Raw genomic sequence first — 27,111 nt, 5'->3', positions numbered from 1 at the left:
TGGCTGTACATTGCCTGGGGATTCTTGTATTTATTGTAAAAGTAAGAGAAGAATTCTGTCTCCTTAGCACCATTATTGGTTCAAAATTCATACCCTTATCTCCATAATCTTCTTTGCATAGTCTCCACTCAAACAATGCTAGATAACTTAGAGAATGTGCCAACTAGAATGGAATGAAAGCTGAATGAAAGACAATCTTCTGAACCTGGAATGAGTACTTCATTGACATACTGATGCCAACTAACTTGTGTAATGTTGCGTCCATTGTTCAGCATTTTGTGATCTATTCCATCCTAGACAATATCCTTTCTATGTCCACATAGTTTGAGATAATCTCTGGCAACACTGGCTACATGCCAAGCTATAAAAATAAACCTTCAGCCTCCGATAAGTTAAATTGCTGAGTCACATTTTTGAAAAGTGACAGCTGTCTTAGACTGAAAAGCATCCGTATTTATCAAAGACCTTCAATCATCCTGAAGTTTTGTGGCATATTACCAGAGATTCATTCCATAGTCTTGGTGCCCTTGACAAGAATTTTATGGAAGCATTAACCCTTACACAAGACTCTTGAGGCTTAACTAGCTTTCATCCTTCTCAAGAAGTGATTCATGATCTTAGGATCTTCAGACAACATGACAATTTCTGTGAGAGTAGATGTTTCCAATGTAGCTATGAAAGGAAACTGAACAACTTCTTGATTATAAAAGAATCACAATACTGTTCACCCAGAAAATGTCCTGTCTTTACAAAATATGGATACTACCCTTGATCCTACCCTTCCCTCACTGACCTTTGAAACAGGCACAAATGACTATCTGTGGATGCCTCAGATCATGTCCAAACATGAAAAAGACACTCACAAGACACGGGCAGACCAGAGACAGAGTTTAAAGAAATTTCTACAGGGATGTGGAACCAGGTGTGATAGTCTCCCTGTCCATTCTTTTATTCTTTTTTTTAAGTTTTATTGATGTCTTTTGTTTCTGTATCACCTATATTTCCAAGCATACCTCTCTCCCCTTTTTCCTTGTGATTCTCTCCTTCACACACTTATCTATAGTGGAATGGCTATTGGTCTTAAAGTGCCTGTAAGGGAATTGCCAACCCTCAGCTCTCTTGGACGGCGTACACCAATCACGGCTCAGGTAATCTGAGGGGAGATTGGTAAGGCATGAACAAGATGGTGCTGGGAGGAAGGGTTCCGCCCCTGTTCACCACCAGATACTTCCTGAAACGTGGCTGGAAAGCAGTAGCAAACTTGCTTAAACTAGTTTAATCTTGCTTGTGCTGCTTATGTAACTAAGGCGTACATGATACTATATAAGTGCCTGAGCTAGTTTGAATAAACGGAGTTGCCTAACATCTTTGCCTCCTGCCTCATCGTTACTCACAGCAAGCTCCTTCAGGGTCGACAGGCCCTGCTGGTCAGGTAAACCTGTCGGCTCGGGGTGAACGGCCCCGATAAATCCCATTCAAGTGCCAGCTGTGGACTTTGAAGGTAGCAGCAGCAGTGTCATCAGCAGCACTAGGAGCACCTGGTATACAGGGAATGCAAAGGGAATGAACATCTGGTCAGAAAGGGATTCCAGTGGACCCCTGTACTAGCACTGGACACAGGATTGGGCATCATTTGTCAGCTCTATCCCCCATTACTCAGTTCTAGGTCACAGTTCTAAGGTTAGCTGTCACTACCTACTTCAAGATCACAGGCCCCAAGGTGGAGAGAAGTGGTCACAGTCACAAGACAGCAGAGGTCCTACTTGTGTAAGTTCCAGACCACAGACCAGGAAAGTAGTGACCAGATATCACCCCAGATCGCACCACTCATTAAACACTGAAAACTTACAGAGAACCTACTAAGCTATAAAAGAAGTAGGAGTTCATTAAAGAAAGAAACTCAGGTCAGATATCCCCTAGACCTCCATACGTGAGGAGAGCCCAACTCTAACATAAAGTTCAAAGTCAAGAAATAGGCTTGGGAAAGGAGGTGGGGGGAAGAATCTGATCATAAAAAGCTACTATTGTGAAAAACAAGTTCAAAACACACATTCAGGAAATACTGACTTAAAAACATCTACAGAGAAAGGACCAATATAAGTACAGACTGGACACAAGCTCCACAAGAACTCCTACAAGAAATAAAGAGATTTTTAAAAAGAGCAAAAAAAAAATTCAAAAATCAAATAAGAGCTGTAAATGAAAAATGTGGGGGGGACATGAGAACATTGCAAGAAAAGTATGAAAAGATAATTAACATCTTCATAAAAGAGGAACAAAAATTACTGAATATTCCTTAAAAATCAGAATTGGCTAGATGGTAAAAAGAGGTATAAAAACTCACTGAAGAAAGTAACTGTTTAAAAATTAGAAGTGATCAAGTAGAAGTCTCCATGAGACATCAAGAAACAATAAAACAAAATCAAAGGATGGTTTGTAAAAATAAGAAAATATAAAACATTTCATAGAAAAAAACTCACCTAGAAAACAGATCAAAGAGAAATTTAAGAATCATTGAGCTATCAGAAGGATACAATCAAAAAGTGAGCCTAGATATAATATTTCAATAATTATAAGGGAAAATTGCCAAAATATCTCAGAGTTGGAGGACAGAGTGAAATCTGAAATAATCTACCAATCACCAACTTAAAGAAATCCCAAAATGAAAACTCTCAGGAATGCTGTAGCTAAATTAGAGAATTCCAAGATCATGGAGAAAATACAAGTAGTTAGAAGGAAAAAAATTCAAATATCATGGAACTAAAGACAGGATGACATGCAATCTTTAACAATTACCACTCTAAAAGGATTACAGGACTTGGAATATGATCCTCTGGAAGGCAAAGGAACTTTTATTACAATCAAAAATAACCTATACAGAAAAATTAGGCTAATCCTAAGGGGAAATGGAAATTTAATTAAGTAGAGGACTTTCAAACACTCCTGATTAAAAGATCATTGTTGTAGCTGTTGTTATGGTTGTCCAGTCATGTCCAACCTTATGCAACTCGATTTTGGGGTTTTCTTTTTTTAATTTGTTTATTTATTTTTAGTTTTCAACATTCATTTCCACAAGATTTTGAGTTCCAAACTTTCTCCCTATGTCTCCCCTCTGTCCATCCCACGACAGCGTGCATTCTGATTACTCCTTCCCCCAATCTGCCCTCCCTTCTATCACATCCCTCCCTTCTCTTATCCCCATTCCCTGTATTTTCTTGTAGTGCAAGATAGATTTCAATCCCCCATTGCCAGTATATCGTATTTCCCAGTTGCATGTAAAAACAATTTTTAACATTCAATTTGAAAACTTTTTTCAGTTCCAACTTCTCTCCCTTCCTCGCTCCCCACTCATCCCCACTCAGAAGGCAAGCAATTTGATATATGTTATACATGTGTAGTTATGCAAAAGACTTCCATAAAAGTCATGTTGTGAAAGACCAGCTATATTTCCCTCCCTTCTATCATTCCTCCCACACCTCGCTTATCCCCTTCTTCCCTACTTTCCTGTAGTGTAAGAGAGATTTTCATAGAAATTGAGTATGCATGTTATTCCCTCCTTAAGCCAAATGTGATGACAGTAAGGTTCACTTTTTCCTTCTTACCTCCCCCTCTTCCCTTCCATTGAAAAAGCCTTTTCTTGCCTCTTTTATGTGAGAGAAATTTGCCCCATTCTATTTCTCCCTTTCTCCTCCCAATATATTCCTCTCTCAACCCTTAATTTTATTTTTTTAGATATCATCCCTTCCTATGCAACTCACCCTGTGCCCTCTATCTATATGGATACAATCCCTCCAACTACCCAAATACTGAAAAAAGTTTCAAGAGTCACAAATATTATCTTTCAGGGGGTGGAGCCAAGATGGCAGAGTAGAAAGACACACGTATGCAGACTCTCCCCACACAGCCCATGAAATACCTGTAGAGAGGGACTCTCAACAAATTTTGGAGCAGCAGAAGTGGAGAACAACAGAGTGGAGGAGATTTCCAGCCCAGGGTGATGTGAAAGGCCCACAGGAAACATCTGTTGCACTGGACACGGAGTGGAGCCCAGCCCAGCCTTGTCTGCTGCCCAGCTCTGGGAAGAGGATACCTCAGGGGTGGAATCTCCAGTCGCAGCAGCAGTGGGTTCGCAGATCCCTCAACCCACAGGCACCAAAGGTCAGTGACAGGGTTTTTTCAGCTGGCTAGGAAGGGAGAAGGGTCTTCCCATAGCTCTGGCCTCAGGCAGCAACCTCAGAGGCCACATTGGCAGGTGGCAGCAGTTCCCACAGCAGCCCTTACAGCAGCCCGCTTCCATTGTTGGCTTGTAAACCCCTGGGGGCACTGAGCAGCCCATTCTTACCTCAACCCTGTGTAGAGGCCCTGAGGGAGCTCATCTTTATCTCACACTGAATGGCAGCCCTGCCCATGAAGCTTATCTGAAAATTAGCCCCCAGTGCTGGCTCGGCTGAACTGGAGGCCAGGTGGCTGTGGAGAGGAAACTGCTAAGATTCTGGACACAAAAATCTCTTTCTGCCCCCAGACCAGTGTACATGCTTGATTGTGCCACCTTGGAGGAACTGAGGTCTTACAGATTCCCAGAGTATACCCTACTCTTGACAAAGGATCCAAAAGTCAAGTAACTGGTTGGGAAAATGCCCAAAAAAGGAAAAAAAAATAAGACTATAGAAGGTTACTTTCTTGGTGAACAGATATCTTCTCCCATCCTTTCAGATGAGGAAGAACAATTCTTACCATCAGGGAAAGACACAAAAGTCGAGGCTTCTGTATCCCAAACATCCAAAATAAATATTCAATGGGCTCAGGCCATGGAAGAGCTCAAAAAGGATTTTGAAAATCAAGTAAGAGAGATGGAGGAAAAACTGGGAAGAGAAATGAGAGAGATGCAAGAAAAGCATGAAAAGTGGGTCAACACCTTGCTAAAGGAGACCCAAAAAAATGCTGAAGAAAATAACACCTTTAAAAATAGGCTAACTCAGTTGGCAAAAGAGGTTCAAAATGCCAATGAGGAGAAGAATGCTTTCAAAAACAAATATTATCTTTCCATGTAGGAATGTAGGCAATTCAACCTTAGTAAGCCCCTTAAGATTTCTCTTTCCTGTTTACCTTTTCATGCTTCTCTTGATTCTTGTGTTTGAAAGTAAAATTTTCTATTCAGCTCTGGTCTTTTCATCAAGAATACATGAAAGTCATCTATTTCATTGAATGACTATTTTTTCCCCTGAAGCATTATACTCAGTTTTTCTGGGTAGGTGATTCTTGGTTTTAATTCCAGTTCCTTTGACATATTCCAAGCCCTGTGATCCCTTAATATAGAAGTTGCTAGACCTTGGGTTATCCTGATTGTATTTCCACAATACTTGAATTGTTTCTTTCTAGCTGCTTCTAATATTTTCTCCTTGACCTAGGAGCTCTGGTATTTGGCTACAATATTCCTAGGAGTTTTCCTTTTGGGATCTCTTTCAGGAAGTGATCAGTGGATTTATTTTACCCTCTGGTTCTAGAATATCAGGGCAGTTTTCCTTGATTATTTCTTGGAAGATGTCTAGGTTCTTTTTTTGATCAGGTAGTCCCATAATTTTTAAATTGTCTCTCCTGGATCTATTTTCCAGGTCAGCTGATTTTCCAGTGAGATTTTTCACATTGTTTGCTATTTTTTCATTCCTTTGGTTTTGTTTTATAATTTCTTGATTTTTCATAAAGTCATTAGCTTCCATGTACTGCATTCTAATCTTTAAGGAATTATTTTCTTCAGTGAGCTTTTGGACCTCCTTTTCCATATGGCCAATTCTGCTTTTTAGGGCATTTCTTCTCTTTCTTTGCTTTTTGGATCTCTTTTGTCACTTGGGTGAGTCTATTTTTTACTGTATTATTTTCTTCAGCATTTTTTGGGGGTCTCCTTTAGTAAGCAGTTGACTCATTTTTCATAATTTTCTTGCATCCCTCTCATTTCTTTTCCCAATTTTTACTCTACCTCTCTTACTTGGTTTTCAAAATCCTTTTTTAGTTCTTCCATGGCCCAAGACAATTCATATTTTTCTTGGAGGGTTTGGATGGAGGGGCTTTGGCTTTGTTTTCTTCTGTTTGCATGTTTTGGTCTTTCTTGTCACCAAAGTAAGATTCTATAGTCTGATTCTTTTTCTGGTTTTTGCTCATTTCCCCAGCCAATTACTTGACTTTTGAGCTCTTTCTCAAGGTAGATCTCTGCTTTCTGGGGGTTGGGGGTGTACTATCAGTCACTCGATTCCCCCCACAATCTGTGGGCCTAGAGTTCCAGAAACAGTTGCTACTGCCCCTGCTGCTGCTGTGGCTGCCTCAGGATCCCCTGCTTCCTTCCCCCTCTGCCACCCTGGGGCTGGGGCCATACCACTCCACTCTCCCACACTGGTCCCACAGGCTTTTTCCACTGACCTTCCAATTTGTCCTCAGCCTTTTGGAGTCATGAAGTCTGGAAACCACCACAGGTGCCCGAGACTCAGGCACTACTCTGCTCAGGCCTACTCAGGTCTCATTTGTGCCTGCACTGCCCAGGTTGGACTGTGCCCTGTGCCCAGCTTGGTGCAACAGATGCTTCCTGGAAACCTTCCAGGCTCTCTTGGGATGGAGATTTGCTTCAATTTGTCATTCTGTGGCTTCTGCAGTTCCAGTATTTGTTTAGAGACATTTTGTAGAGGTATTTGGCTAGGCTTGGGGAGAGTGCTCAAGAAAGTGCATGCTGTTACTCCACCATCTTGGCTCCACCTGCCATTTGGGGCTTATTCTTGGCAAAGATACTATGACTTTTTGTCACTTCTTTGTCCAGCTCTTTATACAGATGAGGAAACTAAGCTAAACAGGGTTAAAAGACTTGCCCAGAGTTACACAGCTAGTAAGTGTCTAAGGTCAGATTTAAATTCAGGTCTTCTTGATACCAGGCCTGTCACTCTAGTCACTGTGCCACTGTAGCTGTTCACTACCTCTCATAGTTAAGTAAGTATATACTTTTAAAACATGTTAATTTTTCCATAACACCATCAAAATCCATGATGTTATTTCAATAAAAAGTGCTCTATTCCCTAATTATTCTTAAAGCTTTGAAGATATAATAGATCCTTCTTATATATAATACATACTATTGAGGGAGGATTCTGAGAAGGTGGTAGAGTAGGTCAGAAAATTCCAAGCTCTCTAGATTTCCCCCACACATAAGATAATAATAACACTTCAGGGAAAATATAAAGCAATAAAATTAAATAAGAATAAGGGCAGAACAGTGGTCTTCCTTGGATAATGAGAGTTGAACTGAAGAAAAATCCCAAGATGATGTTTGGTCCCTATGAAGAATATATACTTTCAGGCCAGGTCCACTTAAACAAAAAGCAGTAAGCCCTGGGGTTAGTTGGGTTGGGAGGCTGCCTTGGACCCAGACAGAAGAACTTTTATTCCTGGGATAGTAAGGGGGATTGGGTGTCTGAGCTGAGATGATTGATGGACCTCTGCTACAGAGCCAGACACAGCTAAGGGTGAGAAAGAATAAGCACATGGCTGGTGAATGCAGAAGCAGTAGGCTGGGGCCCACAGGTTGTGGGCATTTAAAGGAGGCTGGAGTTCTTGGTTTTGGTTCCAGGCCAGAGGGAATAATTGAAGGAGGATCTGAAGCCAGAAGTACCATCCCTCATACCTCAGGGCTAGAGGTGATTACAAAAACTAAGCTGCTACAAATAAAAAAAAATAAATGAACTGGAAAAGGAGTAAGGATCCAACTATAGAGAGTTGAAAAGACTGTAATTCATCTTGAGAGGAGGATGTTGAAGCAAAGAAACCCTATTCTAGCCCAAAGAGTGATGTCAAATGGTCACCTGCCCAAAAAGAACTGATAGAACTTTAAAAAGACTTTAAAAATCAAATGACAGAGATTTAGGAAAAACCAAAAAAAATCCAAGAAAAACAAGAAGATTATGAAAAGAAAGTCAACCAATTAGAAAAGAAAATTCAGAATCTTAAGGAAGAAAATGAGTCTTTGAAAATCAGAATTGAGCAAGGGGAAGCCAGTGAAGTTATAAGAGATCAAGAAATAATAAAATAAAATATAAAGAATGAAAAAATAGAAGAGAATGTGAAACATCTCATAAGAAAAACAACTGACCTGGAGAACAGATCAAGAAGGGAAAACATAAGAATAACCAGACTAACTGAAAGATATGATAAAAAAAAAATCTTGATACATCAACACAAGAAATAATTAAAGAAAATTGTCCTGAAGCATTAGAACAAGATGGGAAAGTAGAAATAGAAAAAATTCACCAATCACCACCTGAAAGAGATACTATAAGGAAAACTCACAGGAATATTATAGTTAAATTTTGAAACTCTCAAGTCAAAGATAAAACATTATGAGCAACAAGAAAAAGCAATTTAAATATGGTGGCACCACAACTAGGATCACACAAGAGTTTGCAGTGGTGATTAGACAGCAGCTCTTAGAACCTTCTATAGAACTTCTATATCAAAATGCAAAAGAACTGGTGCTCCAACCAAAAATACCATACCCAGAAAAGCTAAGTAATCATGATCCTGAATGAAAAAATAAAAGAACATTTAATTAACTGTCAGACCTTCGGGATTTTGTTTAAAGAAAAAACTGAACTTAATAGAAGATTTGACATACAAGAGCCAAGAGAAATATAAGGTACATACCAAAGACTAACTACAAGGGACTCAATGGCAGACTATTTACCTTTTATGTACATAAAATGTATGTCTAAGAGTGTTATTGGTAATTGGGGAGTTCATAAGAAAGATCAGGGTAGACTTGAGTATGATATGATTTTTAAAAGTAAAGTCATTGAGGAACAGCTAAAAAGAGAAATGATCTTACATAAATGAGGTGCGAGAAGAGCTGATTCAGGGGAATTAGATGAGGGAAGAGGGCTAGGAGTTCTGGAAACCTACTTTTATCAGGAATGGGTTCAAGAGGGAATAATACATACATATCTAGAAGAGATAAATTTAGAAAGAAATAAAACACTAAGGGGATAGGAGGTGGGATAGAAGGTTGTTTAGATTAAGAGAAGGGAAGGATAAGGGAGACATCCTTGGAAGGAGTATAGGTTAAGTAATAGGAGGGTAAGGAAGTAGGTAGAAGTAAAGTAGAGGAGTCAGGAGGGATATGAAATAAGAGATATGCACAAAAATAAAATAAAGTTCAGGAGTAAAATTTGTTAGGGAAAAAGGATCAGGGATAGTTATCATGATCTCAGACAAAGTTAAGACTAAAATAGATTTAATCAAAAGAGAAAATAGGAAAACTACACTAAGTGGCAGCCGTATTTATCAAAGTTGTTTTGGACTATTTAAAACAACTAGACAGTATAAGATAGGAATATCGCTGTGGTGCTGGAAATTACAAATTGGTGGACTTGGAAAAATATGGACAGACTCGGACTTATGAAGGAAGAGGTTATCCAGTCTCAGAGAAACAGAGGATAAATAAATATAGTTGAATCCTACATAGATGTATATTAATGTATATATCTATATATAACTATGATTATTGATACCTAAGTATATGTATGTGTAAGGGTATGTATGTACAGGTGTATATGTGTATATATATATATATATATATATATATATATATATATATATATATATATATATATATATATATATATATATATATATATATATATTGTGTGTGTATATGTCCATATATATATGTGCATCTGTATATAAATATATATGCACTTAATTGTGCCTTTTTGGGGAAGTGAAGAGGGGAAGAAAAAATAAAAAGTTCACAGCAGAGAACAAAAGAAAACTTACAAGGAAGAGAAGAAATGATGGACAGCTCTCACACAGTGCATAGTATTTATTATACAGGCTTTTTCTTGAAATTTATTGCTTTATATTTTGAATCCTCTCTCACATTTTGCTATGCACATGGAAATCTTTTTCTTTTCTTATTCTGTATTATTTTGGTATTCTTTTTTCTCTTTTCTTATTTTGTATTTAAGTTTAAAATTAAAAAAATTATTAAAAAATTCCATTATCTTTTTTATTCTTTACAAACTCAGTGTATGAACTCCCAATTAGCTTCCACCTCATCTACTTGAATTTGAGGTAGCAATGCATTGATTCTATTAAATGGAAAAATAACGATTTCCTCCCCAACCCTTCCCAGATCCTCCTCACCACTACCATACTGTATTAGACTCAAGGTATTCAATCTAAATTACCAAGGAAATATAGTCCTCAGACCTATCATCTACTGGCTCAGCATACAAATGAAAATGCATGTTTTTCTTAGTGGAAAAATATATAGTTCCTTAGTAAGTATGGACACAATACATGACACCTGCTTCTTTACATGAAAGGCAATGTCTAAGGAATAAGATTCAAACAGTAGGGCTACTTTCCAGTTGACTCAGGTAAGGATTTGAATAGCTTAAGCTTGTAAGCATACGGTCTCACCACTGCAGAGAGTAACTGGATAAAACATGAACCATTCTTTATATTTCCCCAAGAATAGTAGCCAGGAACTGAAGAAGATACATATAAGAAGTCTGCCTCAACAGGTATTTTTGGCATATTATGTGGTCATAAGTGATACTGTCTGCCTCAACATAGCAATCTAACTCTGTGTTTCCACATGCCTGAATAAATAAAAGATTTAGTTTTGCTGTTAGGCTTCTACACTTATCCTCTTTAGAGAAACTTGTTAATCTTTTCAGTTCAACAGATCCATCTGAGCCAAAGATGATTCCTTCTTCACCATGACTTAGAAGCACACACAAAAAAAATTGCCCCTTTGGCTGTGATCTTCTTTAGGACCATTGTGCATTAATTCAATTATTTCTTTACTTGTCAGATCATTTTATTCCTGACTTCATATTTTAAGCTCTTGAATGCATCGCTGAGGTTTGCTGCATCTACATCTGTGACATCTACAAAGTGACATTCCAGTGTTTGATTGAAAATGTTAATTATTGATTACCACAGATAAACCCATTTCTGGATAATCCATTTTGCAGCTATCTAATGGCAGTCCAGATTCTGCGGACTTGCTACCAACTCCTGAACTTTGAGTGAATTTTGAGTCTACTGTAATTTCAGTATTTTCCATGGCACTTAAATTATTGATGTACCTCGATTCATGTCTGCATTTTGCTCCTCTAGAAAGAGTTGAATGTAAGATTCAAGAAAAGCATAAAAACATAAACGTGATGAGAAATCATGAGGGACTTAATAAGATCAAACTATTGACATTCCTATATGGGATTGTGGTTGCTTGCCCTTCATTCTTGAAGACAACCAAGGACATCAGGAAGGTGACATCATAACTTTAAGTGAGGCAAGGCAGGTCAGAGTCGCCAACCTCACCCTCTCCTGCGGAGCCGTTTAGGTCCAGTGGAAAGATGGAGATCAGGACAATTAGAGATGGCCCTGGATGCAGTGGTAAGGTAAGGTCTTTAAGGTAAGGTCTTTCCCAGGCTGCAGTTTGTTTGATCAATGCTCATCCAGTGATTAAGGACAAGTAAGGAATGAGGCAAAGAATGACTTTTTTACCTAGTTAAAAACAAAAAAACAGGAAAAGAAAAAAAAATCAGTCTGGGAGAGTAAGATCTTCAGGGTTTCTGGTTAAAACAGAAACAATTGCCATTTTCAGTTACTCTGAGCCATCAGAACCCAAACGATGACCAAGTGAGGCTTGGGCTGGCCAACTATTGGCCAATCAATGAGAGCCAGGGTGATTTGGTATGGTCTTTAAAAGAAAATCTAACCCATAAACCCCAAGATATCTTGTGAGGTTTCAAGACAGTAAATGTAACCCCTAAGAAATTTACCATCATTAGAGCAGATGAAAGGAGTCTAGTTAAACAGAGAGCATGAGTCTATTATGCTGGAAAGATCTCAAAAAATGAGGGGATGAGTGCGAAAGAGGGATACACTAGAAAAAGGGGGAAAGGAGAAGAATAGAGAAAATTATCTCGTAAAAAAGAGATGTGTCAATAAGAGTTTTTACAACAGAGAGGGAAAATGAGAGGGAAAGAGCAGGTAATGCTTGAACCTTATACTAGTCTGAATTGGTTCAAAGAGGGAAGAACATATATATACACACAAACACAGTTGGGTATAGAAATGACAACAGCAAGGATTAAGGATTGATTGGCTAGAAGCAAAACAAACTTTTGAGAACTTAGGGTAAATAAAGAGAAAGATAAATAGAAGAGAAGGGGATGAGGGGAAATGCAAAGCAATCATAACTGTGAATGTGAATAGAACGAAGTCACCCATAAACTGGTAGAAGACAATAAAATGAATTGGAAACCAGAATCTTACAACATGTTGTTTCCAAGAGACACACTTGAAACATAGGGTTAAAGTAAGTGGTGGAGCAGAACCTATAATATCTCAACTTAAGTAAAAAAGGCAGGGGTAGCCATCCTGATCCTAGGCAAATAAAAATGGATCTAATTAAAAAAGATAAGCAGGGAAATTTGACAATGAATTAATATCAAAACTGAACATATTTATATATCAAATGGCACAGCATCCAAATTCTTTTTCTTTCTTTTTTATTTTTAACACAGTTCATATCACATAACACAATTCCAGATTTTTGTCAGGTGATATTTCTTTTAAAACATTTAAAATATAGACCACAAACGGATTTTAACATTAACCAGCTGAGACACAAATAATAACTATATATGCTAACTTCATAAGCCCTTGATCTGATTGTCTCCACACTATTGCTAAGAATTAAAGCAATCTAACTTATTGTTGTTGGTCTAAAGTCCTAAGCCTAATAGCTTAATTTTAGACTTGACCTTGGATGATCCCCTACCAAGAATCTATAACTTAATAGATCTGATATTAAGCTTACAAATCTTTTGACTATAGGAAATTGCCACTAAGAGTAGGGACATTGCAGGGAAATAATATCTCCCCAATTTCATGTCAGTTTCAGGCAGGAGTAGATTGTCAACTTGCATTCAGTGAGGCTTAGAGTCTACCAGGTGTCAGTGGAGAAATTGAGTCAGGAGAATCCTACCTGAACAGCCTGCTCTCCCACCCTTCCCATGAGATCACCTTTTTCAGTTCATACCAGCATCTCACAGGCTTACTAGCATCATGGATTGGAGGCTCAGACCGCCTTTGTTGCCATCCATACCTGGAGTTAGACTCAGAACAGTCACTTAATAGTCCCATAGCATCTTAAAATAGCAAGTTCCAAAAATCAGGTTTCAGATATGACTATAATTTCACATTGGCTAAGGAACATCTTTTGAGGCAAGTCTTAAGTGGCTTACATGCCTTTCTATACCTGTTCTAGTTCCTGCTTAAATAACAATCATAAAATCAAATTTACCATTAAAACCTTCTTTTCCATCAATGCCAAATTTTACTCGAAGTTACCTGCCTCTAGGAGACTTAGACTAAAATTCATTTCCTCAAACTAAAGATGTCTCTGACTTAGTCTCAGTAATTAATTCAGTCAATTGTTTTAATACTAATTGCTTTTACATCACTTTGTAACATGCCCAATTTTTCTCCCCATATCTCCCCTCCTCCCACCCCCTAATACCTTGCATTCTGATTACCCCTTCCCTCAATGAGCCCTCTCTTCTATCACATCCCACCCTTCTCTTATCCCCATCTTCTCTCTTTTCTTGTAGGGCAAGATAAATTTCTATACCCCATTACCTGTGTTTCTTATTTCCCAGTTATATGCAATAATAATTCTCAACATTTTTTCTAATACTTTGAATTCCACATTCCTTCCCTCCCTCCATCCCTACCCATCCCCACTGAGAAAGCAAGCAATTCAATACAAGCTATATATGTGTCATTTTGCAAAAGACTTCCATAATAATCATGTTGTGTAATACTAACTATATTGTCCTCTATCCTACTCTGTCCCCCCTGATTTTTTTTATTCCCTCATATGACCCTGTCCCATCTGAAAAATGTTTATTTCCAGTTACTCCCTTCTCCCATTTGCCCTCCCTTCTATCATTCCCCTCACCCCACTTGTCGCCTCCTCCCCTACTTTCCTGTAGTATAAGACAGATTTTCATACCAAATTTGGTGAGCATGTTATTCCGTCCTTAAGCCATATGAGGAGAGAGTAGCTTCACTTTCTCCCTTTCACCTTCTCCCTTTTCTCCTCCACTGAACAAGATTTTTCTTTATCTCTTTTATGAGTTATAGCCTGCCCCATTCCATTTCTCCCTTTCTCCTCCCAGTGTTTTCCTCCCTCACTCCTTAGTTTTTATTTTATATCTCTTTTTGTGTGGATGTCATGCTTCTGATTCAACACTGCCTGTACTCTCTTTCTATATGTGTATGTGGGGGGGGGGGTGTACAATCCCTCCACCTACCCAAATACTGAGAAAAGTCTCAAGAGTTATGAATATTTTCTTTCCATGTAGGAATGTAAACAGTTCAGCTTTAGAAAGTCTTTTATGATTTCTATTTCCTGTTTACCTTTTCAAGCTTCTCTTGATTCTTGTGTTTCAAAGTCAAATTTCCTATACAGTTCTGATCTTTTCTTTTTTTTAATTTATTTATTTCACTTTTAACATTCATTTTCACAAAATTTTGGGTTCCAAATTTTCTCCCCATTTCTCCCTTCCCTCCACCCCAAAATGCTGAGCATTCTAATTGCCCCTATCACCAATCTGCCCTCTCTTCTAACATCCCTCCCTTCCCTTGTCCCCATCTTCTCTTTTGACCTGTAGGGCCAGATAATTTTCTATACCCCATTGCCTGTATTTCTTATTTCCGAGTAGCAAGAACAATACTCAACAGTTGTTCCTAAAACTTTGATTTCCAACTTCTCTTCATTCCTCCCTATCTACCCATTCCATTGGGGAAGGCAAGCAATTCAATATAGGCCATATCTGTGTAGTTTTGCAAATGACTTCCATAATAGTCGTGTTGTGTAAGACTAACTATATTTCCCTCCATCCTATCCTGCCCCCCATTACTTCTGTTCTCTCTTTTGATCCTGTCCCTCCCCAAGAGTGTTGACTTCAAATTGCTCCCTCCTCCCATTGCACTACCTTCCATCATCCCCCCCACCCTGCTTATCCCCTTCTTCCCCACTTTCCTGTATTGTAAGATAGGTTTTCATACCAAAATGAGTGTGCATTTTATTCCCTCCTTTAGTCGAATGTGATGAGAGTAAGCTTCATGTTTTTTCTCTCACCTCCCCACTTTTTCCCTCCCCGAAAAGCCTTTTGCTTGCCTCTTTTATGAGAGATAATTTGCCCCATTCATTTCTCCCTTTCTCCTCCCAATATATTTCTCTCTCACTGCTTAATTTCATTTTTTTAAGATATGATCCCATCCTATTTCATTCACTCTGTGCTCTGTGTGTGTGTGTGTGTGTGTGTGTGCATGTATGTATGTAATCCCACCAACTACCCAGATACTGAAAAGTTTCAAGAGTGACAAATATTGTCTTTCCATGTAGGAATGTAAACAGTTCAACTTTAGTAAGTCCCTTATGACTTCTCTTTGCTGTTTACCTTTTCATGCTTCTCTTCAGTCTTGTGTTTGAAAGTCAAATTTTCTTTTCAGCTCTGGTCTTTTCATCAAGAATGCTTGAAAGTCCTCAATTTCATTGAAAGACCATATTTTCCCCTGAAGTATTATATTCACTTTTGCTAGGTAGGTGATTCTTGGTTTAAGTCCTAGTTCCTTTGACTTCTGGAATATCCTATTCCACACCCTTTGATCCCTTAATGTAGAAGCTGCTAGATCTTGTGTTATCCCAATTTTATTTCCACAATACTTGAATTGTTTCTTTCTAGCAGCTTGCAATATTTTCTCCTTGACCAAGGAACTCTGCAATTTGGCCACAATGTTCCTAGGAGTTTCTCTTTTTGGATCTCTTTGAGGTGGTGATTGGTGGATTGATAATTTCATGAAAGATGATGTCTAGGCTATTTTTTTGATCATGGCTTTCAGGTAGTCCCATTAAATTGTCTCTCCTGGATCTATTTTCCAGGTCAGTTGTTTTTCCAATGAGATATGTCACATTATCTTCCATTTTTTCATTCTTTTGGTTTTGTTTTGTGATTTCTTGGTTTCTCATAAAGTCATTAGCCTCCATCTGTTCCATTCTCATTTTGAAAGAACTATTTTCTTCAGTGAGCTTTTGAATCTCCTTTTCCATTTGGCTAATTCTGCTTTTGAAAGCATTCTTCACCTCGTTGGCTTTTTGAACCTCTTTTGCCAATTGAGTTAGCCTATTTTTAAAGGTGTTATTTTCTTCAGCATTTTTTGGGTCTCCTTTAGCAAGATGTTGACCCACTTTTTATGCTTTTCTTGCATCTCTCTCATTTTCTTCCCAGTTTTTTCTCCACGTCTCTAACCTGATTTTCAAAATCATTTTTGAGCTCTTCCATGGCCTGAGCCCATTGAATATTTATTTTGGATGTTTGGGATACAGAAGCCTTGACTTTTATGTTTTTCCCTGATGGTAAGCATTGTTCTTCCTCATCTGAAAGGATGGGAGGAGATATCTGTTCACCAAGAAAGTAACCTTCTATGGTCTTATTTTTTTTTCTTTTTTGGGGGCATTTTCCCAACCAGTTACTTGACTTTTGGGTCCTAGATGATGTTTAGGCTCTTTTTTTTATCATGGCTTTCAGGTAGTCCCATAATTTTTAAATTGTCTCTCTTAGATCTATTTTCCAGGTCAGTTGTTTTTCCAATGAGATGTTTCACACTATCTTCTATTTTTTCAAACTTTTGGTTTTGTTTTCTAACTGCTTGGTTTATCTCATAGTCATTCAATTCCCTGAACTCAATTCTCTCTTTCAGAGAACTGTTTTGTTCAGTGAGCTTTTGAACCTTCCCTTCCATTTGGCTAATTCTGCTTTTTAATGCCTCCCTCTCCTCATTGGCTTTTTGGACCTCTTTTTCCAATTGAGTTAGCCTCTTTTTAAAGGTGTTATTTTCCTCAGCATTTTTTTGATTCTCCTTTAGCAAGCTGCTCATTTGCTTTTCAAGCTCTTCTATTGCCTGAGCCCTATTCAAGTTCCCTTTGGAGACCCTGGAGGCAGGGGTCTTAATTTCCTGTAACAGTAAGCCTTGTTCTTCCTCATCTGAAAGGATGGGAGAAGATACCTGTTCACCAAGAAAGCAATCTTCTATGGTCTTATTTTTTTCCCTTTTTTGGGCATTTTCCCAGCCAGTTACTTGACTTCTGAATCCTTTGTCAAGAGATTAAACTCAGCTGCTGGGTTCTCCTGGGCTTTGGGTGGGGGTAGGGCTGTCACTCAGGGATGGGGTTACGGGGTTTAGATTAGCTGCTCCCTACCACTAGATGCTTTAAGCTGAGCTGCCTGAACAATGGATCCAGGTTGCTTCCTGACCTCTGTAGCTGTGTACAATCTGCTGCTGAGGCCTCTTTTGTCACCTGGGGGTATTGCTGGAGAAACCCCCATTCCCTCTCGCCTAGCTGGGAAAGCCCTACCCCACTGACCTTTGGAGCTTTCTTTGTTGCTTGTGGGTTGAGGTATCTGGGACCTTCCCTGCTAGGAACTCTGCCTGGAATTCTGTTCAGGTCCTGTTCCTCCTAGTGCCATGTGGCTGTGCTCTGCTCAGTTCAGTGTCCTGTGAGATAGACCCTTCCTGTCAGCCTTCTGGTTTATCTTTGTCTGGAAACCTCCCTCGCTCTGTTGTTCTGTGACTTCTGCTGCTCTAGACTTTGTTGAGAGTCCTTTTTACAGGTATTTTGTGTACTGTAGCGGAAGCACTAGAGTATACTCCGTCATCTTGGCTCCACCCCCCCAGCATTCAAATTCTTAAAAAAAAGTTAAGTTAGTTACAGGAGGAAATAGACAGTGAAGCCATACTAGTGGAGGACCTCAATTTATATCTCTCAAACTTAGACAAATCTAACCTAAAATAAACTAGAAAGAAGTTAAAGGATCAATAGAATTTTAGAAAAGTTAGATATGATAGACCTCTGGAGAAAACTGAATGGGAATATAAAGAGTATGCCTTTTTCTCAGCTGTACATGGTATCTTCACAAAAATTGACCATTTACTGGGGCATAAAAACTTCACAAAAGAATACAGGAAAGCAGAAATATTAAATTCATAGTCCAATTTTTGGACCATAGGTCAAAAAAATTACACTCAATGAAGGGCCTTTGAGGCAAAAATTAAAAATTAATTGGAAACTAAATAATCTAAGCCTAAATTATCAGTGGGTCAATGAGCAAACCATAAAAATAGGTAATTTTATTTAAGATAATAACAAGACAGAACAGAAAAATTTGTGGGATACAACCAAAGCAGTTCTTCAGGGAAAATTTATATCTCTAAATGTTTAAAAGAGAGGAAGAGCAAATCAATGAATTGGGCATGAAACTAAAACATATGGAAAAAATACAAATTTAAAATCCTTGATGAAATACCAAAATAGAAATCATGAAAATCAAAGGAGTGATTAATAAAATTGAAAGTAAAAATATTGAGCTAATAAAACTAGAAGCCGATTTTAAGAAAAAATGAATAAAAAAGAAAAACCATTGGCAAATTTAATTTAAAAAATGAAAGATGCAAACCAAATTATCAAAAATGAAAAGAAGGAAGATATATAACCAATGAAGATAATATTAAACCAATTATTAGGAGCTATATTCCCATTGACTATATGCCAATAAAACTGACAGTCCAAATGAAATAGATAAATATCTACAAAAAATATAAACTGTCCAGAATAATGAAGAGAAACTAGAATACTTAAATAACCCCATCTTAGAAAAAGATGTTGACCAAGTTAAAATTAGCTCCCTAAGTGGAAAAAAAGGAATATATGGTTCTATAAATTAATTCTACCAAATTTTTAAAGAAAAACTATTGTAACATTATATAAACTCTTTGGAAAAAATAGGTAATGGAGTCCTTCCAAATTCCTTACTTGACAAAAATATGATTTTGACACCTAAACTGGGGAGAGCTAAAAAAAAACTACAGACCAATTTCCCTAATGAATATTGATGAAAATTTTTTTTAAATAAAATGCTAGCAATATATCACAAAGATCACATATTATGACAAGGCTGGATTTATATCAAGAATGAAGGGTTGATTTAGTATTAGAAAAATTATAAGCATAACTCATCATATCAATAATGAAAACAACAAAAATCATATGATTATATCAATATATGCAGAAGACAGTTTTTTATATCCTTTGACCCAGCAATATCACTTCTGGAGCTGTATCCCAAGGAGATCATAAAAATGCAAGAGGGACCCACATGTACAAAAACATTTGTGGCAGCTTTTTTTGTGGTGTCCAGGAGTTGGAAGCTGAGAAGATGCCCACCACTTGGGAAATGGCTGAACAAGTTGTGGTATATGAATGTAATGGAATACTATTGAAGTATAATAAATGATGAGCAGATAGACTTCAGAGAAACCTAAAAAGACTTATATGAACTGATGCTCAGTGAAATGAGCAGAACCAGGAGAATGCTGTACACAGTAATAGCCACATTGTATGATGGCTGATTTTGATAGACTTAGCTCTTCTCAGCAATGCAAGGACCTAAAACAACTCCAAAAGACTCATGATGGAAGATGCTATCCACATTCAAAGAAAGAAACATGGAGCATGAATGTATATCGAAGTATAATATTTGCTCTCTTTTGTTTTTTTCTTTCTCATGGTTCTTCCTATTTGTTCTAGTTCTTCTATACAACATGACTAATGTGAAAATATATTTAATAGGAATGTATATGAAGACTCCATATCAGATCGCATGCCATCTTGAGGAGGGGGGAGCACAGGCAAGTGGAAAAAAATTAAAACTTATGGAAGTCAGTGTTAAAAACTAAAAATAAATTTATTTTTAAAAAAGAAGAAAAGCTTTTTACAAAATGCAACATCCACTCCCATTAAAAACACAAAAAAGCAAAGGAATAAATCTTATAAGAATAACTCATATTTTAAAACTATAAGTAGTATCTATATAAAGCCAAGAACAAGGATTATATGTTATGAAGATAAACTACAAGCCTTACCAATAAGATCAGGGATGAAGGAAGATTGTCCATAATTACCATTATTATTCAACATTGTACTAGAAATGTTAGCAATAGCAGTTAGATAAGGAAAAAGAAACTGAAGGAATAAACATATTCAACAAGGAAACAAAATTCTCACTTTTTGCAAATGATACAATATAAGAGACCTGAGCTAAATTTATAAAAATAGGACCCATTTTCCAATTGATAAAAAGTCAAGGGATATTAATAGGTAGTGTTCATAGGAAGAAATCTAAACTGTAAGTAATCATATAATAAATGCTCTAAGTCATTAATAAGTAGAGAAATACAAAATAGAACAATTTTGAAGAACCAACTAACACCTAGTAGCTTGGCTAATAAGACAGGAAAAGGGAAACGGCAAATGCTGGTGAGAATATGAGAAAAGAGACAAACTAATGTACTCTTGGTGGAGCTGTGAACTTGTCCAAGAATTCTAGAGAACAATTTGGGACTATGCCCAAAGGGTTTAACCCAGCAATACCATGACTAGATCCATATTCCAAGGAGATCAAAGAAAAAGGGAAAGGATCCACCCATAGAAAAAATAATTATAGCAGTTTTTTTGTAGTGGCAAAAAAAAATGGAAACTGAAAATGTTCATAAATTGTGGAATAGTTGAGCAAGTTATGATATGTAAATTGATAGATTAGTATTGTGCTAAAAGAAATGAAAGGAGGAAGACTTAAATGAACTGATGCGAAGTGAACACAACAGAAGAACAATTCATACACTAACAGGAATATTGTAAAGATAATCAAGTATGAAAGCTTAGCTAATCTGATCAATACAACAATCCCACACAGCTCCAAAGGACTCATGATATAAAATGATATCCACCTTCAGACAGAGAACCGATGGACTCAGAGGGTAGACTGAAGAATTTTTTCCTTTCTTTGTTTCTCTTGCTTTTTATTTCTTGGCAGGGGAAAGGGGGCAAGGAAGGAGAGGCAAAGTTAATGTGGAAATATGCTTTGCTTGATTTCAACATGTAAATAAGTATATTTCTTGCCTTCTCAATGGATGAGGGAGGAGGTGGCCAGAAGAAGAGAGTTTGGAACTGAAAATTAAAACCATATTAAATTAAAAGAGAAAATATCCTGTAGTCTGCAAACAGGAACAATTCCATTTTCTCTTCACTGATGGTAGTGCCTTTAATTTCTTTTTCTTGTCTTATTGCTATCATTAGCATTCCTTGAACTATGTCAAATAATAATGAAGAGATGTGGCATCCTAGTTTTATTCCTGTCTTAATTGGGAAATCTTTTAGTGTTTCTCAACAGAAAATAATGCTAGCTTTTTGTTTCATGCATGGATTTTTTTATTATCTTTTAAAATGTTCTTTCTCTCTATGCTTTAGCATTATATTATCATAGATATTTTCTGTATCTACCAAAATAATCAAATGATTTTGATTGCTTTTATTTTTAATATGATGTTATATTCATTGTTTTCCTAACATTGAACCATCCTTTTATCCCTGACATAAATAAAACACAGTCATAGTGAATAATTTTGAGATATTGCTGAAGTTAATTTATTATAATGATATTTTAAAATGTTGAATCAGTATTGCTCTCTATATTCTTTATAGAAATTTTTGCATTATCCCTTCCTATTATAAATGTTAGGACCATAGCTGTCTCATAAAAGAATACTGGAAGAGAGGTTTTTTTTTCTTAGATATTGAGAACAAATGTGGAGATGTCATTAAGTGCTATAGGCACAAGACACCCCAACAAGAATTTTTGCTTGTATGGAAAACACATCTGTCTAAGTAGTTAGAGAGAAGGGGAAATAATGCAGCCTGGAATTATCAAGAAAGACCTCATCAGGAAAGGGAGATTCATATTGGGCCCTAAGAAGGGAGAGAAAATGAGTAAGTAGAAAGGAGGAAGGACAAAGAAGGAAGAAGAGCCTCGAGAGAGGAGCAGCAGAGTGTGTTTAGATCACAAGACTGGTCTACAGACGAATCCGTCGATTTTCTTGCAGATCACCTGGTGTGTGTGAAAGTACTCTCAGGCCCAGTCGGCTTGCTGCCCTTTGATTCTGGCCCACTGTTAGAGGTGAAAATAAATACATTAGAAAAATGAGTGTTTCCTGAAATATCAGCTGCACCTTATTGTGCTCCAAATTTCACACTGATAAATAACCTCTTTCTCATTAACATGCAGGCTCCCTACAATTAGCACTCTCATTTGCACTATGTAAACAGCTTCTAACTGTGCCTTTTACCTCTTTGTTCAAACAAAGATTTCTGTTAGTGAGAGAGAAGAAAATTAGTAGCAGGTGAGAGCTTATTTTTAATTATATTGAGATTGGCTGTTGTTCTCCAAATCTTCTCTAATTCCCCCCAGATATTTATTTACAGGCTTTGATTTTCATTTTAAAAAACAAAACAAAAAAAAAGCTTTTCTGGTCTAAATTAACAAATAGAAACATGAATAGCAGCCACTGATTTCTGGCCAGGTTCCCAATAGTGACTGCTATAGCCTGGATCGTGTCTTTAGTTGTGTTTACCTAGGGTTACAGAGTACTATAGAAAATAATAAAAATAATAATAATGACCGGAATTTATATAGCACTTTACAGTTTGCATAGCACTTCTCACACTTCCCCTTGCCCCCCATTTGGCCTTCATAACAAGACCTGTGACAGTAACAGGACTGGGAGTGTCATCCTCATCTCATAGGTGAGGTCTAAAGAGGTTAAGTGACTTTGCCATGGTGACCCAGCTAGTGAACGTCAGAGGTTCTGAATCCAAGTCCCTCCTGATTCAAAATCCAGGACTCTTTCCATTAACCTAAATACTTTATTAAGCCTACATAGATGTGGCAGAAATGTTTTATGGGAGTGGAGAAAGAAGCTCACTGCTTGTCCACAGCTTAAGAACTCTGGCCTCTCAAATTTTATAGCCTAAGGTCTTTGTCTCCTTGATAAATTGTGCTTATATTGCCCCTAAAACTCACCTTCCCTCACTATCAGTGGGCGTCATTCCATCTTTTGTCCCATTGTCCTGTCCCCTATCGATATCTGGGCTGAAATGTGAGCTGTAAGGCAACCTAGTAGAACTATGGCTATAGTCTCAAATCTTAAATATTTAAAAATATAAAAAATACAATTAATAGTCTATATAATTGACATTTTATGTATATATGCACATAAATACACACTAATACATATGTACACATATCTATGTTTGTACAATACATGTTAAACTGTGGGGCAGCAAAGTGGCACAGTGAAAAGAGTGCTGAGACTGAAGTCAGGAAAACCCGAACTCAAATCCAGTCTCAGATACTTGCTAGCTGTATGACCCTGGGAAAGTCTCTTAACCCTGTTTGCCTCAATTCCTTATCTGTAAAATGAGCTGGAGAAGGAAATGGCAAACCACTCCAGTATCTTTGCCAAGGAAACCCCACATGGGGTCATAGAGAGTCAGATATGACTGAAGCAGATGAATAATAATAACATAATGTTATATTGTGGACTTATATGTATATATATGTGTGTGTGTGTGTTATATGTATAGACATATAAATACATACCCATATATTTGTATTGTGTATATCTTATATGTATATGTGTACATATATTTGCCATACTTCTCATATCCCATCATCCTCCAAACAGCGAGATCATTTAAGATTCTCTGGAAAATATAACAAAAGAAACAACCCTGCTCAATGACCCTATCCTTATGAGCCATGAAGAAATGTGTGCTCAGCCAAGGTATTTGCCACCATGCTGAAAGAGATCCAAAACAGAGGACAGATAGACAATGCATGGGGCCCAGAACTGATCAAGAGGAGGAAAGTGAGCCAGATTGAAAAGCTCTTTTATTGACCCTCAAACTTCTCTTGAATGTAAAGGCCCACCTTTTAAATGCTAACATTTGACAGTTCTAGTTGGCAAGACATGAAACACCATTGCGTTCTGAGAATTAAAGATGAATATGACACAGGACAACAGAACGATGTCTTGGTGATGAGCGTTCTGCACCATATATCATAAAGAACACAAGTAATGGAATCATCAAAGAATTGCATGACAGGATTGGTCTCATGGTAAGAGCAAAGAGTGACAGGGGCTAGCCAGAGCAAAACACTGGAGCCCTATAGATGTTGCGGGGGGGAGGGGGAAAGAAAACCTAGCATGGTGAGTGAACCCCCTTTTCCACTACTACCCTGGAAAACAAATATGTTCTACCAACATATTTGGTAGAATATGTACCAGAGGAACACAAGATGAGCAGGCATGAATGGGCTACCACTTGCTTTGCTGGAGAAAGTTCCTGAATTAATGAAATCCCAAGTCCATTTTAATAATTGCAAGTATATATGTATAAATACACATTTATAAGTGATAGGATACACTGTCAAATCTCTATCTCCTGACCATAGGTCTGACACTCTTTCCAACACCCTCAAGGATTTCTGCCTTTTAAGAATTGATCCAGGCAGGGGAAATTTGTGTTTTTGTACACAAAAGGGCCCAGGGATAATCCTAAACTGCAAATGTTTGTAGCCCCTTAGTGCATCCTGTACAGTAAAAAGAACTCTATACTTGGAGACAGAAAACCCTAGTTTGAATCTCAGGTCTCCCATTTATTATCTGTGTGGCTTTCAGCAAGTAACCAAGTACCAGTCTGGGTAATCAGTTTTCTCATCTGTAAAATGAAAAGATTCACTTAGATGGTCTCCAAGGCTCTTTAAAAATCCTATAATCCAGTTGTCTGACTATGCAGGTCTCTTACCTACCTGAGCCAATAACTAAGGAAGATCCATAGCCAGTTGTGAGACTTTAGAAATTCTTGGTTATACTAGGCACAATCTGTAAAATCCACCCCAATTTAGAAGCAGAATGAAGCTGCCACACACTGTATATTGGAGGCACATATAAATGTGCTAATTCTTAGATCATAAATACAGCTGAAAAGGGTCATCCTTTCTTAATAAAGACAGGGAGATCTAAGTGCTCCAGCCCTTGTAGGTCCAGCAGTGGTGACAATGTTAGGAGCTGATTGTTTACACTCTTGAAGAATTAAACTTTTGTGTTTGGGGTTTTTTTTATGAAAACTCTGTGAAATTACTGGGCTTTACAGGGACAGATTTGACCAGACTTTATTTTTACTTGATCTGCCCCTACTTAACTTTGCAAAATCCTACTCCAGAATTTACTAAACAATGCTTGCAATTGAGAAACAGACATAGCATTTCTATTGTGACTTGCTTGTTTAGAATTAACCTGAATTATCTGATTTTGTTTTCTAGGTCAATATTCAAGAATCCATGATCATGATTTCATCTGTATGCCCAAACCCTCCACCAATGCAAATTGCAACCACTCCAAGGAAGGCAATCTCTAAAAGTTGCTGTGGGGAAAAAAAAATCACCCTGTGGCCTAGTAGATCATAAACTTTTCTGGATTTAGGAAAGCCAGTCTGATATGGCAGATATTGCCACCACTCTAGTGCATGCCTTCATCACCTCCCTTCTAGACTAGGTTGGTCTGCCTGTCACAAGTCTCTCCCTACTCCTTCTAAGGTCATTACTCACTCAGTTGCTAAATAAAGTGACCTTCCTGAAGAGTAGTTCTGACATGTCACCCTCCTATTCAATAAACTCCAGTGTATCCCTGTCACCTCCAGGATGAATTATAAAATCCCTAGTTTGGCATTCAAAGCCCTTCATAACTTGCCCCCTCCCCACCTTTCCAGTCTTCTTACCTTATACTCCCTCTCCTCTACCCCCATCTACTCTGAAATTCAGTACTGCTGGCCTCTTTGCTCTTCCTGGAACAAGACAGTCCATTTCCTGCCTTTAGGCATTTTCACAGTCTATCTCTCCATACCTGGAATGCTCTCTCTCCCTCCTCATTTCTACCTCCTGACTTCCATGACTTCAAGTCTCAGTCAAAATCCTACCTTCTCTAAGAAACCTTTCATCTCTATCCTAAAGAGATCACATGTACAAAAATATTTATAGCAGCATTCTTTATGGTGGCCCAAAACTGGAAATCAAGGGGATGCCCATCAATTGGGGAATGGCCATCAAGTGGTATATGAATGTAATGGAATACTGTTGTGCTATGAGAAACGATGAACAGGAAGACTTCACAGAGGCCTGGAAAGACTTATATGAACTGATACTGAATGAAAGGAGCAGAACCAGGAGAACTTTGTGCACAGCAACAACCACAGTATGGGAGGAATTTTTCTGGTAGACTTAGTCCTTCACAGCAGTGCAAGGACTTAAAAAATTCCCTCCAGAGAAAGAACTACAGAATTGGATCACAGAATGAAGCAGACTATTTTCTTTTGTATTACATTTTGTTTTGTTTAGTTTTATGGTTTCTCCCATTCATTTTAATTCTTCTATGCAACATGACTAAGGTGAAAATGTATTTAATAGGAATATATGTGTAGAACTTATATAAGACTGTATGCTGTCTCAGGGAGGTAGTGGGGAAGGAGGGGAAAAAAATCTAAGATAGATGGAAGTGATTGTAGAACACTGAAAACAAATAAAATAATTTAATAAAAAAAAAGTCTTTCCTGATCCCCCTAAATTCTAATCCCTTACTTCTATTGATTTTTTTTCCATTTTATACTATATACACTTATCTTGTTTGTACATAGTTTTTTTACATGCTGTTCCCCTCACTGTACTGTGATGTCAGGGACGGTTTCATTGGGGGTTTTTTTTGTCTTTCTTTGTATCCTCAATACTTAGCACGGTGCCTGACACATTATAAGAGCTTAATAAATGTTTATTGACCAACTAAGACTAAAAATCTATTCTATTCTGACTCAGAATAGCCCATGGAATCTTAAGTACACAATCAAGTGGCTACCTGACAAGTGAAGGTTTTATGGTATGAAAGAAAAAAGGACAAAAACAAATCAGTGAGCTAGCTCTAAATTCCAAAGATCCCTCAGTGAAATTTCAGTTATATGTCCAAAAAGAGGGATCCTCTGGATGGGGCCTCCAGAAGCCCCCTTGAAGCTGATAGCGTCCCCTCACCTTGTGTCTGCCATATATCTTCTAC

General features: G+C 37.6%; 1 pseudogene; it reads right to left on the bottom strand.

The window, feature by feature from the left end:
* Nucleotides 1–10,073: 10,073 nt before the first annotated feature.
* On the bottom strand, nucleotides 10,074–13,504 carry LOC140501274 (caspase-3-like; annotated as a pseudogene).
* Nucleotides 13,505–27,111: the final 13,607 nt, after the last annotated feature.

Source organism: Notamacropus eugenii, chromosome 1 (genome assembly GCF_028372415.1).
Source record: "Notamacropus eugenii isolate mMacEug1 chromosome 1, mMacEug1.pri_v2, whole genome shotgun sequence".
In the NCBI taxonomy this organism is placed as follows: Eukaryota; Metazoa; Chordata; class Mammalia; order Diprotodontia; family Macropodidae; genus Notamacropus; species Notamacropus eugenii.
This window is presented reverse-complemented; position numbering and strand designations above follow the sequence as displayed.